The sequence below is a fragment of the Phyllobates terribilis genome, unplaced genomic scaffold (assembly GCF_046119375.1).
Source record: "Phyllobates terribilis strain yellow unplaced genomic scaffold, ASM4611937v1 Scaffold_3__8_contigs__length_932513732, whole genome shotgun sequence".
Classification (NCBI taxonomy): Eukaryota; Metazoa; Chordata; class Amphibia; order Anura; family Dendrobatidae; genus Phyllobates; species Phyllobates terribilis.
This window is the reverse complement of record NW_027362763.1, coordinates 331,061,104-331,074,979: the sequence shown is the minus strand read 5'-3', so window position 1 is coordinate 331,074,979 and position 13,876 is coordinate 331,061,104. Positions and strand designations below refer to the sequence as shown.

At 48.7% G+C, this 13,876-nt stretch overlaps 1 protein-coding gene across 2 annotated transcripts in view; it reads right to left on the bottom strand.

Annotated features, from left to right (window-relative positions):
* The window catches only part of UTS2B (urotensin 2B), a 58,566-nt gene that overhangs the window by 28,348 nt on the left and 16,342 nt on the right, over positions 1–13,876 (bottom strand). The window lies entirely within an intron of this gene.

Here is a 13,876-nt window from a genome sequence, read left to right as displayed (position 1 = left end):
TATTGTTTAGTAAAAAGTTTATTTTTGACTGGCGGTCTCCCTCATTGAACTGTCAAACATTCGGTAGTAGCAAGTCAAATTCAAAGGCATAATGCAGCTTGCAAGGGCATAACGCTCCCGTAGAAAAAGTCCTTACACCCAGCCAGGACCCCCACCTTCATGTAATGTGTTGGGGGGTAAGAGGTGATTACTTCAGCCACGGCTACCAAAGTAGCAATCCTAAAAGTCACTATTGACCATTTAATGAGCCTTGCCATATGACTTAGTATAAAAGCCAAATCAGAATCTCAATTTGCAGACGATGTTTTGTGGTATTGCCAATCATCAGTACAAAGTATGAGATCTGATTTGGCTTTATTTCTCCATACATGAAAGTCATTGAAGGGAATCTGTCAGAAGGTTTGTGTTACCTCATCTGAGAGCAGCATGATGTAGGCAAAGAGAAACTGAATAATATGATGTATCATTTAGATTACTGGGTGCAGTGGTTGTTACACAATCAGACATTTTTAGATTTAGCAATGAAGCAGAGCTGAGGAACCTAACCCCACCCACACCAGGATCTGTATGTTCAAACTCCTTAGACAGTAAGCTGCCTATTGTAGCATCGGCGTCTCTGCCTCCTGCCGGGCAGAGACGCCGTTCCCCTCACGGCCGCGGTCCAGGTCCGGCGTCGTCCCGCTCCCCTGCTGCTGTGGCACTCACCGCGCGCTGCTTCCCGGGCACTCTGCTTAGGGTGCGCCAATGACCGGAGGACTTCCCCTATATAAAGCACCTCCTCCAAAATGGAGGTGCCTGTGCAAGGTTGTTGTTCCGTGTGCTAAACACTTGCTCCAGCCCTCAGGTCCCGCTGCCTGTCAGTCCTGCCTGCCAGCCTGTCTAACAGTTCTGTCCTCCAGTCTGTCTACAGTTGTGCCTGCCAGTCTGCTTACCTGGAGCACCTGCCTGTTACCTGTCGTGCCCACCTGCCAGCCTACCTGGAGCACCTGCCTGTTACCTGTTGTGCCCGCCTGCTCACCTACCCGAAGTACCCGTCTGGCTATCTGCCGAACCAGCCCGCTTATCAACATGGTCCACCCGTCAGCCTTCCTGCCGTGCTCATCCGCTGTACCGGTCAGTTCCTGCCATCTGACCCATGGGAGTCACCTGCTCTCACACAAGGTCGGTCCCAGAGTGGCACCTGGTCCACCTACCTGGTTCATGGAGTCGACTAAGCTGCCGTGTGACCTTGGTCGGGCCGAGTAGGCACTTAGTCACCCCCCTCTGGTCCCTCCTTGTACCGAAGCACAGAGGTTCCACCACCCTGACTCGTACCCGGACTCGTAACAGTTTGCACAGGCCATGGAACCCGGTGGCCCCCAGGCTCCTTCGCTCTCTGACCTGTACCAGGAGGTCTCACGTCAGAGATCCCAACAGGAAACTATCCTGTCCTATCTGCGGACTGTCAACTCCCACATGGACACGCTGTCCACCCGTCTGTGTCCGTCTCTAGTCGAGCAGCACCCGCTCCTGCGGCACCTCAACCCACTGGCTCTGTGGCACCCAGCTCCGGACCCCGGCTCTCAGCACCTCCACGTTTTGGTGGTGACCGCGTCTTATGTCGGGGCTTCTTAAATCAGTGCACGCTACACTTTGAACTCCTGGCACATCAGTTCCCCTCTGACTGGGCCAAGGTGGCGTTCATCATGTCTCACCTCACCAGGGAGGAATTAGCATGGCTAAACCTTCTGTGGGAGAGAGGGGATCCCCTGGTGTCCGTCCGATCTTCTGGCTTTACTCACTGCCTTTCGGAAGGTCTTCGATGAGCCCGGGCGAAAATCTTCTACTGCCTCCTCACTTCTCCGTTTCCGCCAAGAGAGTCTCTCCGTGGGCCTGTATGCCATATGTTTCCGAACCGTCACATCTGAGCTTGCCTGGAACAACGAGTCCCTGGTGTTCACCTTTTGGGAGGGTCTTTCCGGACGGATCAAGGATGAACTAGCCGGTTGTGACATCCCTTCCACCCTAGACGACCTGGTGTCATTAGCTACCCGGATTGACATCTGTTTTCTTGAACGTGCTAAGGAGACTACCCGGGAGAGAAGATTTCCGCGTCTCGCTCCTGTATTCCAAAAGCCAGCCTCGCAACCAGCAAATCCCCGGGAATGTTCGCCTGAACCTATGCAAATTGACCAAACCAAGATGGTCCAGTCTCGCCAGGAGACGCGCCGAGCCGAGGGGAGTTGCTTCTACTGTGGCAGTAAAGAGCATCTGATCCGTTCCTGCCCGATGAGGTCGGGAAACTCCAGTGTTTAGGACCGCTCGGAGAGGTCATCCTAGGCAAGAGTAAATCCTCTCCGTCCTTGACTCTATCTGTTTCTATTTCCAGTGGTGTGACCCGCTTCTTCGAGATTGCCCATCTGGATTTCGGAAGCTGGGAATCTCATTCAACAGGTTGTTGTGGAGCGGTATCAGATTCCTACTGTACGTCTGGCTGAACCATTGGCGGTTGCCTCCATGGATGAGAGGCTTCTTCCGGAGACCATCTTGCTCGTCACAGAGCCTGTAACCCTTCAGGTGGGAAGGCTGCACTCGGAGAGGATCTCCTTTCATGTGCTGTCTGGTCTCTCTCACCCCCTCTTGCTTGGTCTACCCTGGTCACAAAGACATGAACCTGTCCTGAATTGGAGATCTGGTGAAGTGCTTCGTTGGGGTCAGGAATGCCATGAGTTCTGTCTGGTTCTGGTTCGTCCAGCTCAACCACCGTCTACTCCGGCTAATCTATATGGTCTGCCGGCACCCTACTGGTCCTATGCGGACGTCTTCAACAAAAAGGAAGCAGAGACACTACCACCTCATAGGCCGTATGATTGCCCCATCGACCTGGTGCTTGGTGCTTCTCCTCCCTACGGGCATATCTACCCCTTGTCGCTGGCTGAGACCCGGGCCATGTCAGAGTACATAGAGGAGAATCTTGCTAGGGGATTTATCCAGAAATCCACCTCTCCGGCTGGAGCAGGATTCTTCTTCGTCAAGAAGAAAGACGGCTCTCTACGTCCCTGTATCGATTACAGGGGTCTTAACCAGATTACCATCAAGAATAAGTATCCCCTGCCTCTCGTCTCGGAGCTGTTCGACCGCCTTAAAGGCGCGAAGGTCTTCACCAAGCTCGATCTTCGTGGGGCGTACAATTTGGTCCGGATCCGCCAGGGAGACGAATGGAAGATGGCATTCAACACCCGGGACGGTCACTACGAATACCGCGTGATGCCCTTTGGTCTCTGTAATGCTCCAGCCGTCTTCAAGGAGCTGGCTAACGACATCTTCCATGATCTCCTGTAATCTTGCGTGGTGGTGTACCTGGACGATATCTTGGTCTTCTCTCCGCATCTGCCCTCGCACCGGAGGGATGTTCGTCTGGTTCTGCTACGGCTCCGGCAGAATTGCCTATACGCTAAATTCGAGAAATGCCTCTTTGAGCAGACCTCCCAACCGTTCCTGGGCTATATTATCTCTGAGACTGGTCTGCGGATGGATCCTGGAAAGGTCTCTTCCGTCTTAAAGTGGCCCCGACCGGAGGGTTTGAAGGTGATTCAGCGATTCCTGGGCTTCGCTAATTATTACCACCTCTTCTTTCCTCATTTCTCCTCCCGGACTTCTCCCATCTCCGCGCTCACCCGTAAAGGAGCAAATACCAGGGAATGGACTTCCGAAGTGGACGAAGCCTTCATCTCCCTAAAACAAGCCTTCTCCTCCGCTCCTGTGCTACACCGTCCGGATTGCAACAAGCAGTTCTTCCTGGAGGTTGATGCATCCTCCTCCGGAGCCGGAGCGGTGCTCACCCAGAAATCCTCGTCCGGGAGAATGGTAACCTGCGGCTTCATCTCCAAGCTCTTCTCTTCGTCCTAGCGCAACTACTCCTTAGGAGATCGTGAGCTGCTGGCCATCAAATTAGTGCTGGAGGAGTGGCGCTACTTGCTGGAAGGGGCCCTGCACCCAGTGGTCATCTACACAGACCACAAAAACCTTGCTTATTTACAAAACGCCCAAAGACCAAATCTGCGCCAGGCCAGGTGGTCTCTATTCTTTGCCCGATTCTGCTTCACTCTGCATTACCGCCCGGCGGACAGGAACATTAAGGCTGACGCTCTATCCTGCTCATTCCTGTCTTCTGACCAAGAGGAGAAGCCTCTATATATCATTGACCCCTCCAAAGTAATGACTGTGGCTCCGTTTGACCTGTCTCATCTTCTACCCGGTAAGACCTTTGTAGCGGTTCCGGATCATAAGAGTGTTCTACTCTGGGGCCATTCATCCAAACTAGCCAGTCATGCCAGCCAGAGGAAGACCTTTCTGCTCATCGCCCGACATTACTGGTGGCCTTTCCTGCACAAGGATGTTGCGGACTTCGTCACGGCTTGTTCCTCCTGTGCCCGTAACAAGGTTCCCAGGCACCTGCCATCCGGCCTTCTCCTTCCTCTTCCCGTGCCTTCCGCTCTGTGGCAACACATTGCAATGGACTTCATTATGGATCTCCCTGTTTCTGTCGGTTGTACTGTCATTTGGGTGGTCGCTGACCGCTTTTCTAAAATGGCCCACTTCATCCCTCTGCCTGGTCTTCCGTCTGTATCTGTGCTGGCTAAGAACTTCATCCATCACATCTTTCGTCTTCACGGCCTACCCCTCCACATTGTCTCTGATCGCTGGGTTCAGTTCACTTCACGCTTTCGGAGAGCTACGTCTAAAATGCTGGATGTCTCCTTGGATTTCTCCCCTGTTTATCATCCTCAATCCAATGATCAAGTGGAACGTATCAACCAGGTCCTTACCAGCTTTCTTCGGCACTTTGTCAACGCTCACCATAACGATTGGGTTGAGCTCCTGCCCTGGGCTGAGTTCTCCTATAACAACCAAACCATGAGAGCGAGTCTTCTTCTAAATCCCCGTTCTTTGTGGTCTACGGTCAACATCCCCGGATTCCGTTTCCCATCTACTCTTCAGTGGACAATCCTACCACGGAGTCTCTGGTCAGCGAATTTTCGACTATTTGGGAAGACACTAGATCTGCACTTCTTCAGTCCTCCGAGCGGATGAAGAGATATGCTGATAAGAGACGTCTGGATCCACCTCAATTCCGTCAGGGAGACAAGGTCTGGCTTTCCTCCAAATATGTTCGTCTCAAGATACCTTCCTATAAGTTGGGTCCGCGGTTCAGCGGCCTGTTCGAGGTTCTGAACCAAATCAATCCCGTGGCTTACAAGCTGAAACTCCTTACGGATTCCCAACTCCTTTCATGTATCCCTCCTGAAACCTGTTGTCCTTAATTCTTTCTCTGACGATCCAGGTACCGCTCTAGCTCCAGTCTCTGCTGAGGATGTATTTGAAGTAGAAAACATTTTAGCCACCAAGAGGGTAAGAGGAAAATCTTTCTTTCTTGTGGATTGGAAGGGGTTTGGCCCTGAGGAGAGGTCTTGGGAACCCAGGGAGAACATTCATGACCCTCATCTTCTTAAAAAATTTTGTGCGGGCCTAAAGAAGAGGGGGCGTAAAGGGGGGAGTACTGTAGCATCGGCGTCTCTGCCTCCTGCGGGGCAGTGACGCCGCTCCCCTCACCGCCGCGGTCCAGGTCCGGCATCGTCCCTCTCCCCTGCTGCTGTGGTGCGCACCGCATGCAGCTTCCTGGGCACTCTGCTTAGGGCACACGCGCGCTCCCTCCCTTTTAAAGGGGCTGTGCGCGCTGTCCTATAGAGTCCCCGGCCAATGGCCGGAGGACTTCCCCTATATAAGGCACCTCTTCCAAAATGGAGGTGCCTGTACAAGGTTGTTGTTCCGTGTGCTAAACACTTGCTCCAGCCTTCAGGTCCCGCTGCCTGTCAGTCCTGCCTGCCAGTCTGTCTGTCAGTCCAGCCCGACAGTCTATCTAACAGTTCTGTCCTCCTGTCTGTCTACAGTTGTGCCCGCCAGCCTGCTTACCGGGAGCACCTGCCTGTTAACTGTCGTGCCCACCTGCCAGCCTACCTGGAGCACCTGCCTGTTACCTGTCGTGCCCGCCAGCCAGTCTACCCGGAGCACCTGCCAGTTACCTGCCGTGCCCGCCTGCTCGCCTACCCGGAGCACCCGCCTGGCTATCTGCCGAACCAGCCTGCTTATCTACCCGGTCCACCCGTCAGCCTTCCTGCCATGCTCATCCACTATACCGGTCAGTTCCTGCCATCTGACCCGTGGGAGTCACCTGCTCTCACACAAGGTCGGTCCCAGAGTGGCACCTGGCCCACCTGCCATGTTCCTCCCTGGTTCACGGAGTCAACTAAGCCGCCGTGTAAACTTGGTCGGGTCGAGTAGGCACTTAGTCACGCCCCTCTGGTCCCTCCTTGCACAGAGGTTCCACCACCCAGACTCGTAACACCTATCACAGGAGGGGGTGTACACGCTGCTGTGTCCCAACAATGATAAGCTCCTAGTACTAAAACAGTGATTGCAAGCAAACAACAGCACAGACCCTGAAATCTGTGTTTTATCCCCTAAAACATGCTGTCTTCAGCTTACATAGCAAGAACCTGCTGACAGATTCCCATTGAGGAAACATTGGTGGTAAAAATTGATACTGACCAAACAATGATGAAACTCGAATCCAAACACTGAAGACCCAAGAACCATTTTTTTGCTTACATGAACAAATGCGGACATCTATGGACTAATGGTTTTAAACACTGTTTGCACCTCACTAGACTCTTTTAGAAAGTGTCTGCAAAATAAGCATGGTTATGGCTAAGTACACACTGCGGTTCTCGTTTATCAAAACTGTCTAAAACAACTGTTTGTTTTTTCTTAGGAACTAATCAAAGCTCAGGTTTCATTTTATAAACAGCTGTGATCAAATGAAGGCTATGCTGTGATTTGCACTTAGCCAAAAGTATGCATAAAGGGCACGATTTATTTTAGAGTTTTTTTTAAATGGGTAGACTAGAGCAGGAGATGGCATGATCGAGCATGCCCAACTAATTCATGTTAAAGGGAACCTGTCACCAGAAAAAAATGCTATTAACCTGGGCAGGAGCTTTCATGAAATCACATCCACTTTGCTTGGACAGTTAAATGTAGCAGAATTAACATTACGTGTGAACCCCAACTGTCCAAGCAAAGTGGATGTGATTTCATGAAAGCCCCAGCCCACTTTAGACGCTGCTAAACTGTGCAGCTTCGGTGCATTTTTTCCATATAAGCTTCTATGTTGAGCCTGAAAAAAACCACATCTAAATAAAATGTTGATGGTACATTTTTAAGCGTAAAATCAAAGCTTTTCTGTGCTATTAAAAAAGCATTAAAACATAATAAAAATGGTAATACATTGTGAGGCCTAGTTCCAGTAAGTTAGTAAGTTAGTGTAGAGAGTACAATTGGGGGAGGAAGGTTGAACTTGATGGACCTAGGTCTTTATTCAACCTACGTTACTATGTTACTACTTCAAATGTGCATCAAAAACACATCCAATAAAGGGGAAAATGCATGAAAAAATAATATAGCAAAAACGCTATAAACTGAGAAGATTGTTATTGTGTCATGTGGTGCGGACATCTGCAGAAAATGTGCAGGCAAAAAGCAGCAGCAAAAATGCAGCATTTACGTTACATGTAAACATGGCATTATAAGTAGGGCAGAAAGATGCCGGCCCAACCCCCGCTGAGGAAGAGCTACGGAGCAATGAAGAAAGCAAGAGAGAAGATATGCATGTGACTCGCCCCCTGGGCCTAGTGTGGACGTGTGTGGGATACCCGGAGCCGGGTCTCTGGGGGTTGTAGAATCCGTGGCGGTGACCCGGTCCCGTGGCTCAGGGTGGTCAGGCCGATGGCGGTATTTTGTGGGGGTTTTAGGTTAATTGTCCGACTACGCCACCCGTGGATTGCGGTCAGCGCGGACCGCCGCTGCAAGGCAGACCGCTGGGGCTGATGGTGTGTGCAGCTGAGGTAGTGTGACTCCCCACGGGAAGAGTGGAGCCCCAGGGCAGTGTAGTTGATGGTGAGGGTGATAGTGCACTGGAGTCCCAGCACTAGTAGTGCTGGTGCGGCGATGAAGCAGGAACGACTCAGAGTCTTTGCAGTGCAGTTCGGGGTCTTTACTGGTGATATTAAGGCAGACCCTCCCGGGAGTACTGGCTAACATAAGGGGCCTGGTCAGTCTGCGAGCAAACAGGAGTTCCACTGGCCAGGTGGAGTTGTAGGCCTCCCGTCTATCTGCACTCTTTCTGGCTACCTTGCTGTAAGCAGGTAGAAGTAGTGCTCACCCGTATGGCTGGTGACTTGGGGCCTTCTGTTAGCCTCCGCTCCTGGATGGCGGTGCTGGTCCCTTCTGTTAGAACTGTCCTGTTAGGTTTTTTCTATCTTGCTGGTCACATGACCTTTTTTGCCTATTTAATTCTGCTCCGCCCTCCTGGTCTTGCTGGACTTCATTATAATTTCTATTCTGAAGCTAGCCTGGTGCTTAGTTTCCTTTCTCAGTCAGTTTAGCTAGGTCTTCGGACCTTTATGTTCTATGTTGTGTGTTTGTCTTTTACTGCTACAATTTCTGCTAGGAGGTGTCCAACTTTATCCCAGTCCCTAGTTCTTGTAGGGATCCCTCCCTTGCATCTATAGGTCTTCGTACAGACTAGCCGAGGACTTTAGCGGGTCTGATCGCAGGATCAGGTTCCCCGTTACATCGTAGGGATCTAGCTTAGTTCTATTGTAGGGACAGATCTCCTTTCTTTCCTTAGTGCTTGTAGCAGATCATAACAGTAAGTCCAGCCAAAAAATATCTCTAAGGAAAGACCTCCAGTTTCCATCATGGTGTCGGTTCAGGATTTGGCTCAACGCCTGCAGGGACTCTCTCTGGAGGTGGCCGAGCTCCAACAACACGTGAGTAGCTGTTCTGGAGCACATTTTGTGGAGCCAAAGGTACGTTTGCCTGATTTATTTTTTGGCGATCAACAAGAATTTTTTTCCTTTAAAAATGCTTGTTTGTTGTATTTTCGTTTGAGACCCAGATCCTCTGGTGATGAATCACAGCGCATAGGGTTCATAATGTCACTTTTGCGCAAAGAACCTCAGGGATGGGCCTTTTCTCTCCAACCTAGTGATCTATGCTTTAGATCAGTGGATAGTTTTTTTTCTGCTTTAGGTTTATTGTATGATGATCCTGATCGTGTCTCATCAGCTGAGACTGAATTGAGACGTTTGAGGCAGGGATCAGGTAATGTGGAAAAATATTGTTCTCATTTCCGTCGGTGGTCTGCCCAGGTGGGGTGGAACGATTCAGCTTTGAAAAGTTTGTTTCTTGCGGGGCTAGGTGAAAGGGTTAAGGATTTGCTGATTGCTTATCCCACACCTGGAAACTTGCAGGAGGCAATGCAATTAGCTATACGGGTGGACAGGAGACTGCGTGCAAGGGTTAATGAGAGTAAATCCTCTGCCATGTCAGCTCCGAGTCTTGAGAGGGTCTGTACTGACATTGGAGAGCCGATGGAGATTTTGGCGATTGCACCCCGCTCTCAGGAAAAAGACCGCAGGTCTTCTGAAGGTTTGTGCTTTTATTGCGGGAAATCTGACCATTTTATTAAGAACTGTGTGCTTCGTATGAACAAAGAAAAAAAAAAGGTCAGTTACGCCCGTATAGCCTGTTTAAATACTAAGGGGGTATTTTTTTCTGCTACTACTGCTGCTCAGGAAGAATTAATTGAATTTCGGGTATTTGTGGATTGTGGTTCTACTCTGAATGTGATTGATGGGGGATTCTTGGAAAAACTTAAATTAAAACCCAAACCTTTGTCATCCCCTATTGCTGTGGTTTCTGTCGATGGCTCCCCCTTGAAGAGTGTTACTCACAAGGTCTGTGAATTTCCCCTCACTATTAATGGTATTCACCAAGAAAATTTGGATTTAGTAGTATTAAATAATTTGCCTTCTCCAGTAGTTTGGGGGTTACCCTGGTTAAAATTGCACAATCCTGTACTGGATTGGTCTACCAATGAAATTAAGTCCTGGAGCCCTAAGTGTTATGACAAGTGTTGTAACGGACGTATTGCTGCGGTGGAAAAAGGGGAATTACCTGTACCTATTCAGGATTTTTGGAGAGTTTTTTCTGAGGAGGAGTCACAAATTTTGCCTCCCCATAGAGACTATGATTGTACCATTGAATTTGTCCCTGGAGCGACTCTTCCTAAAAGTCGTTTATTTAATCTTACTATTCCTGAGAGAAAGGCTTTGGAGGAATACATACAGACAAGCTTGGCAGCCGGTCACATTAGGCCTTCCAAGTCTCCTGTGGCTGTTGGATTTTTTTTTGTTAAAAAAAAGGACGGCGGTTTACGTCCTTGTCTGGATTTTCGTGAGATTAATAAAATTACTGTAGGCAATCCTTACCCACTGCTATTGATTCCTGATTTGTTTAACCAGTTAGTGGGGGCCAAGTGGTTCTCTAAAAGTGATCTCCGGGGGGCATACAATTTGTTGCGCATGAAGGAGGGTGATGAATGGAAGACTGCTTTTAACACTCCTGTGGGTCATTTTGAGAATCTGGTTATGCCTTTTGGTCTTACCAATGCTCCAGCATTTTTTCAGAATCTTATTAATGACATCCTTAGACCTTTGATCGGCAAAAATGTGGTTGTGTATTTGGATGACATTTTGATTTATTCACCGGATCTGGAGTCTCATTGGCGGAGCGTACGTGAGGTATTACAGTTATTAATTGACAATTCGCTTTTTGCTAAGCTGGAGAAATGTGAGTTCGCTGTACAGAGAATTAGTTTTTTGGGCTACATTATCTCCAGCGAGGGCTTTGAGATGGACCCGGTGAAAGTTCAAGCTGTGCAGGAATGGCCTAGGCCTATTGGTTTGAAATCGATACAGAGGTTTTTGGGTTTTGCCAATTATTACAGGAAATTCATTAAAAATGTTTCTATTATTGTCAAATTACTGACCAATCTCACCAGGAAAGGTGCTAATGCGGTTCAGTGGACTACTGAGGCCATTGAAGCTTTTGTGTTTCTAAAGGAGAGGTTCAGCTCTGCTCCCATCCTTATGCAGCCTGATGTGACTAAGCCGTTGTTGGTTGAGGTTGATGCTTCTTTGGTGCGGTGTTGTCTCAGAAAAACAAGGATGGAGTACATCCCTGTGCTTTTTTTTAAAAAAAATTTTCTGAGACTGAACATAATTACGATATTGGTAATCGGGAATTGCTGGCTATTAAACTCGCATTTGAACACTGGCGTCATCTCTTGGAAGGTGCTGAATTTCCCATTCAGGTTTTCACTGATCATAAAAATCTGATCTATCTTGATGCTGCCAAGCGCTTGAATGCCCGTCAGGCTAGGTGGGCACTTTTTTTCTCGCGGTTTAATTTTTCCGTTACTTACATCCCGGGTACCAAGAATGTTAAAGCTGATGCTTTGTCTCGCAGCTTTTCTCCCATGGTCGGTGCTGAGGAGGAGGGGAGCATTTTACAAGAAGGTGTTGTGATTGCTGCATTGGACTCCGTTTTGGAAGATGAGATTCTTAAATCACAGGAGAATGCCCCATCTAACACTCCCCATGGGAGGTTGTTTGTGCCTAGGACCTTTAGGAGAGATTTGTTTGTTGAGTGTCATGAGTCTCGGTTGGCAGGTCATTCAGGAATTTCTGAGACCAAGAGACTTGTGGGTCGCAGTTTTTGGTGGCCTGGATGGCAGAAGGAAGTCATTAAGTGGGTGCGTCAATGTACGGTGTGTGCTAGATCTAAGTCTTCACATACTCCTGCAGCGGGGTTGCTTTGCCCTCTGGAGGTTCCTAGTGCACCTTGGACACATCTGGCTATGGACTTTATTACTGATCTTCCCCCCTCTGAGGGTGTCACAGTCATCTGGGTGGTCGTGGACCGTTTCAGCAAGATGTGTCACTTGGTTCCTTTCATCAAACTGCCCTGCACTAAGACACTCGCTAAGGCCTTTGTCAAGGAAATTGTCAGACTACATGGCGTTCCTACTGACATTGTTTCGGATAGGGGACCTCAGTTTGTGGCTCGTTTTTGGCGTGCTTTTTGTGACAGGTTGGGAGTTCATTTGTCGTTTTCATCCGGATATCATCCAGAGTCTAATGGCCAGACAGAAAGGAAGAATCAGGATGTTGAGCAGTTCTTGCGTTGTTTTGTGGCGGACAATCAGGAGGGGTGGTCTGAGTTTCTGCCACTTGCTGAGTTTGCTCTTAACAACCATACATCCTCTTCTGCTGGTTGTTCGACTTTTTTGTTGTTGCTGTGGGAGACATCCGTCTTTTGGGTCATTCTCCAAATTGGTATCGGCTGTACCTGAGGAGGAGAGTTTTTCCGGTGATTTGGAGAGAGTTTGGACGGATGTGCGTGGTAATCTTCAGGAGGCTAACAAAAAATCTAAGAGGTACTTTGATAGGAAACGGCAAGAGGTTTTGTTTGCCATTGGTGACATGGTTTGGTTGTCCTCTAAGAATCTGCGGTTGAGGATTCCTTCTAAAAAATTGGGTCCCAAGTTTGTAGGGCCCTTTAAGGTGCTTCAGGTAGTTAACCAATCTGCTGTTAGGTTGGAGGTTCCTACCTCCTGGAAGATTAATCCGGTGTTTCATGTTTCTCTGTTGAAAAGAGCTTATGTGTCGGATGGAGACGCCTCTGCCACTGTTCCTCCGGTGGTGGAGGACGGAGAATACGAAATTTCCCGCATCCTAAATTCTAGACGGTATAGAGGGAGTTTGCAGTATCTCGTCGCTTGGAAGGGGTTCGGACCCGAGGATAACTCATGGGTAAGGGCGGATGATGTTTCTGCTTCCAGACTTGTCAGAGCGTTTCACAAGAGGTTTCCTGATAAGCCTGGGCCTAGGGGATCCGGAGGATCCTCATAGAACATATAGTTTGCAAAGCCGAATAAAGACTTGCGTCCATCAAGTTCGACCTGTTAGTTCTGTAATTGCTAAAGTTGATCCAGAGGAGGGCAAAAACCCCAAATGATTTGGCCAATCTTCACCTGAGGAAAAATTCCCTCCCGACTCTGAAACCAGCAGTCAGAATAAATCCTTGTATCAACCTACTATTTTATTTTATTTTTAAGTATATGCTGAAATCTGCCTGGTATCTAGAAATGCATCCAGTCCCCGCTTGAACTGGTGTAGTGAATCCGACATTACCGTCTCCTCACTCAGTGAATTCCATATTCTCACTGCTCTTACCGTAAAGAACCCCTTCCTATGCTGGTGCTGAAACCTTTTCTCTTCCAGTCTTAGTGAGTGCCCTCTTGTTACCGTAATATCCCTCCTTTTGAACAAATCCCGGGCAAGATCTCTATACTGTCCCCTAACATATTTGTACACATTTATTATGTCCCCCCTCAACCTTCTCTTTTCCAGGCTGAATAGTCCTAGTTTTGCCAACCTCTCTGGGTATTGCAGTCCCTCCATTCCCTTTATTAATTTTGTTGCCCTCCTTTGTACCTTTTCAAGCTCATTTATATCCTTTCTATATATTGGGGCCCATAACTGAGCACAGTATTCCAAGTGTGGTCTGACCAGTGCTTTGTACAGTGGAAGAACAATGTTCTCATCCTTTGCAGCTATACCTCTTCTGATACATCCCATTACCCTGTTTGCCCTTACAGCAGCGGCCTGACTTTGGGCACTCCAATTTAGTTTGCTATCAATCAAGATGCCCAAGTCCTTCTCCATCTCTGAATTCCCCAATGATTTCCCATTCAGTGAGTACTGGTGACTTCCATTTTTCCTTCCCATATGTATGACCTTACATTTCTCCTCGTTAAACCTGATTTGCCATTTAATGCTCCACCTACCCAGCTTATCCAAATCCCTCTGTAGGTCTGCACTGTCCTCTTTTGTATTAACTGTTTTACATAACTTTGTGTCATCTGCAA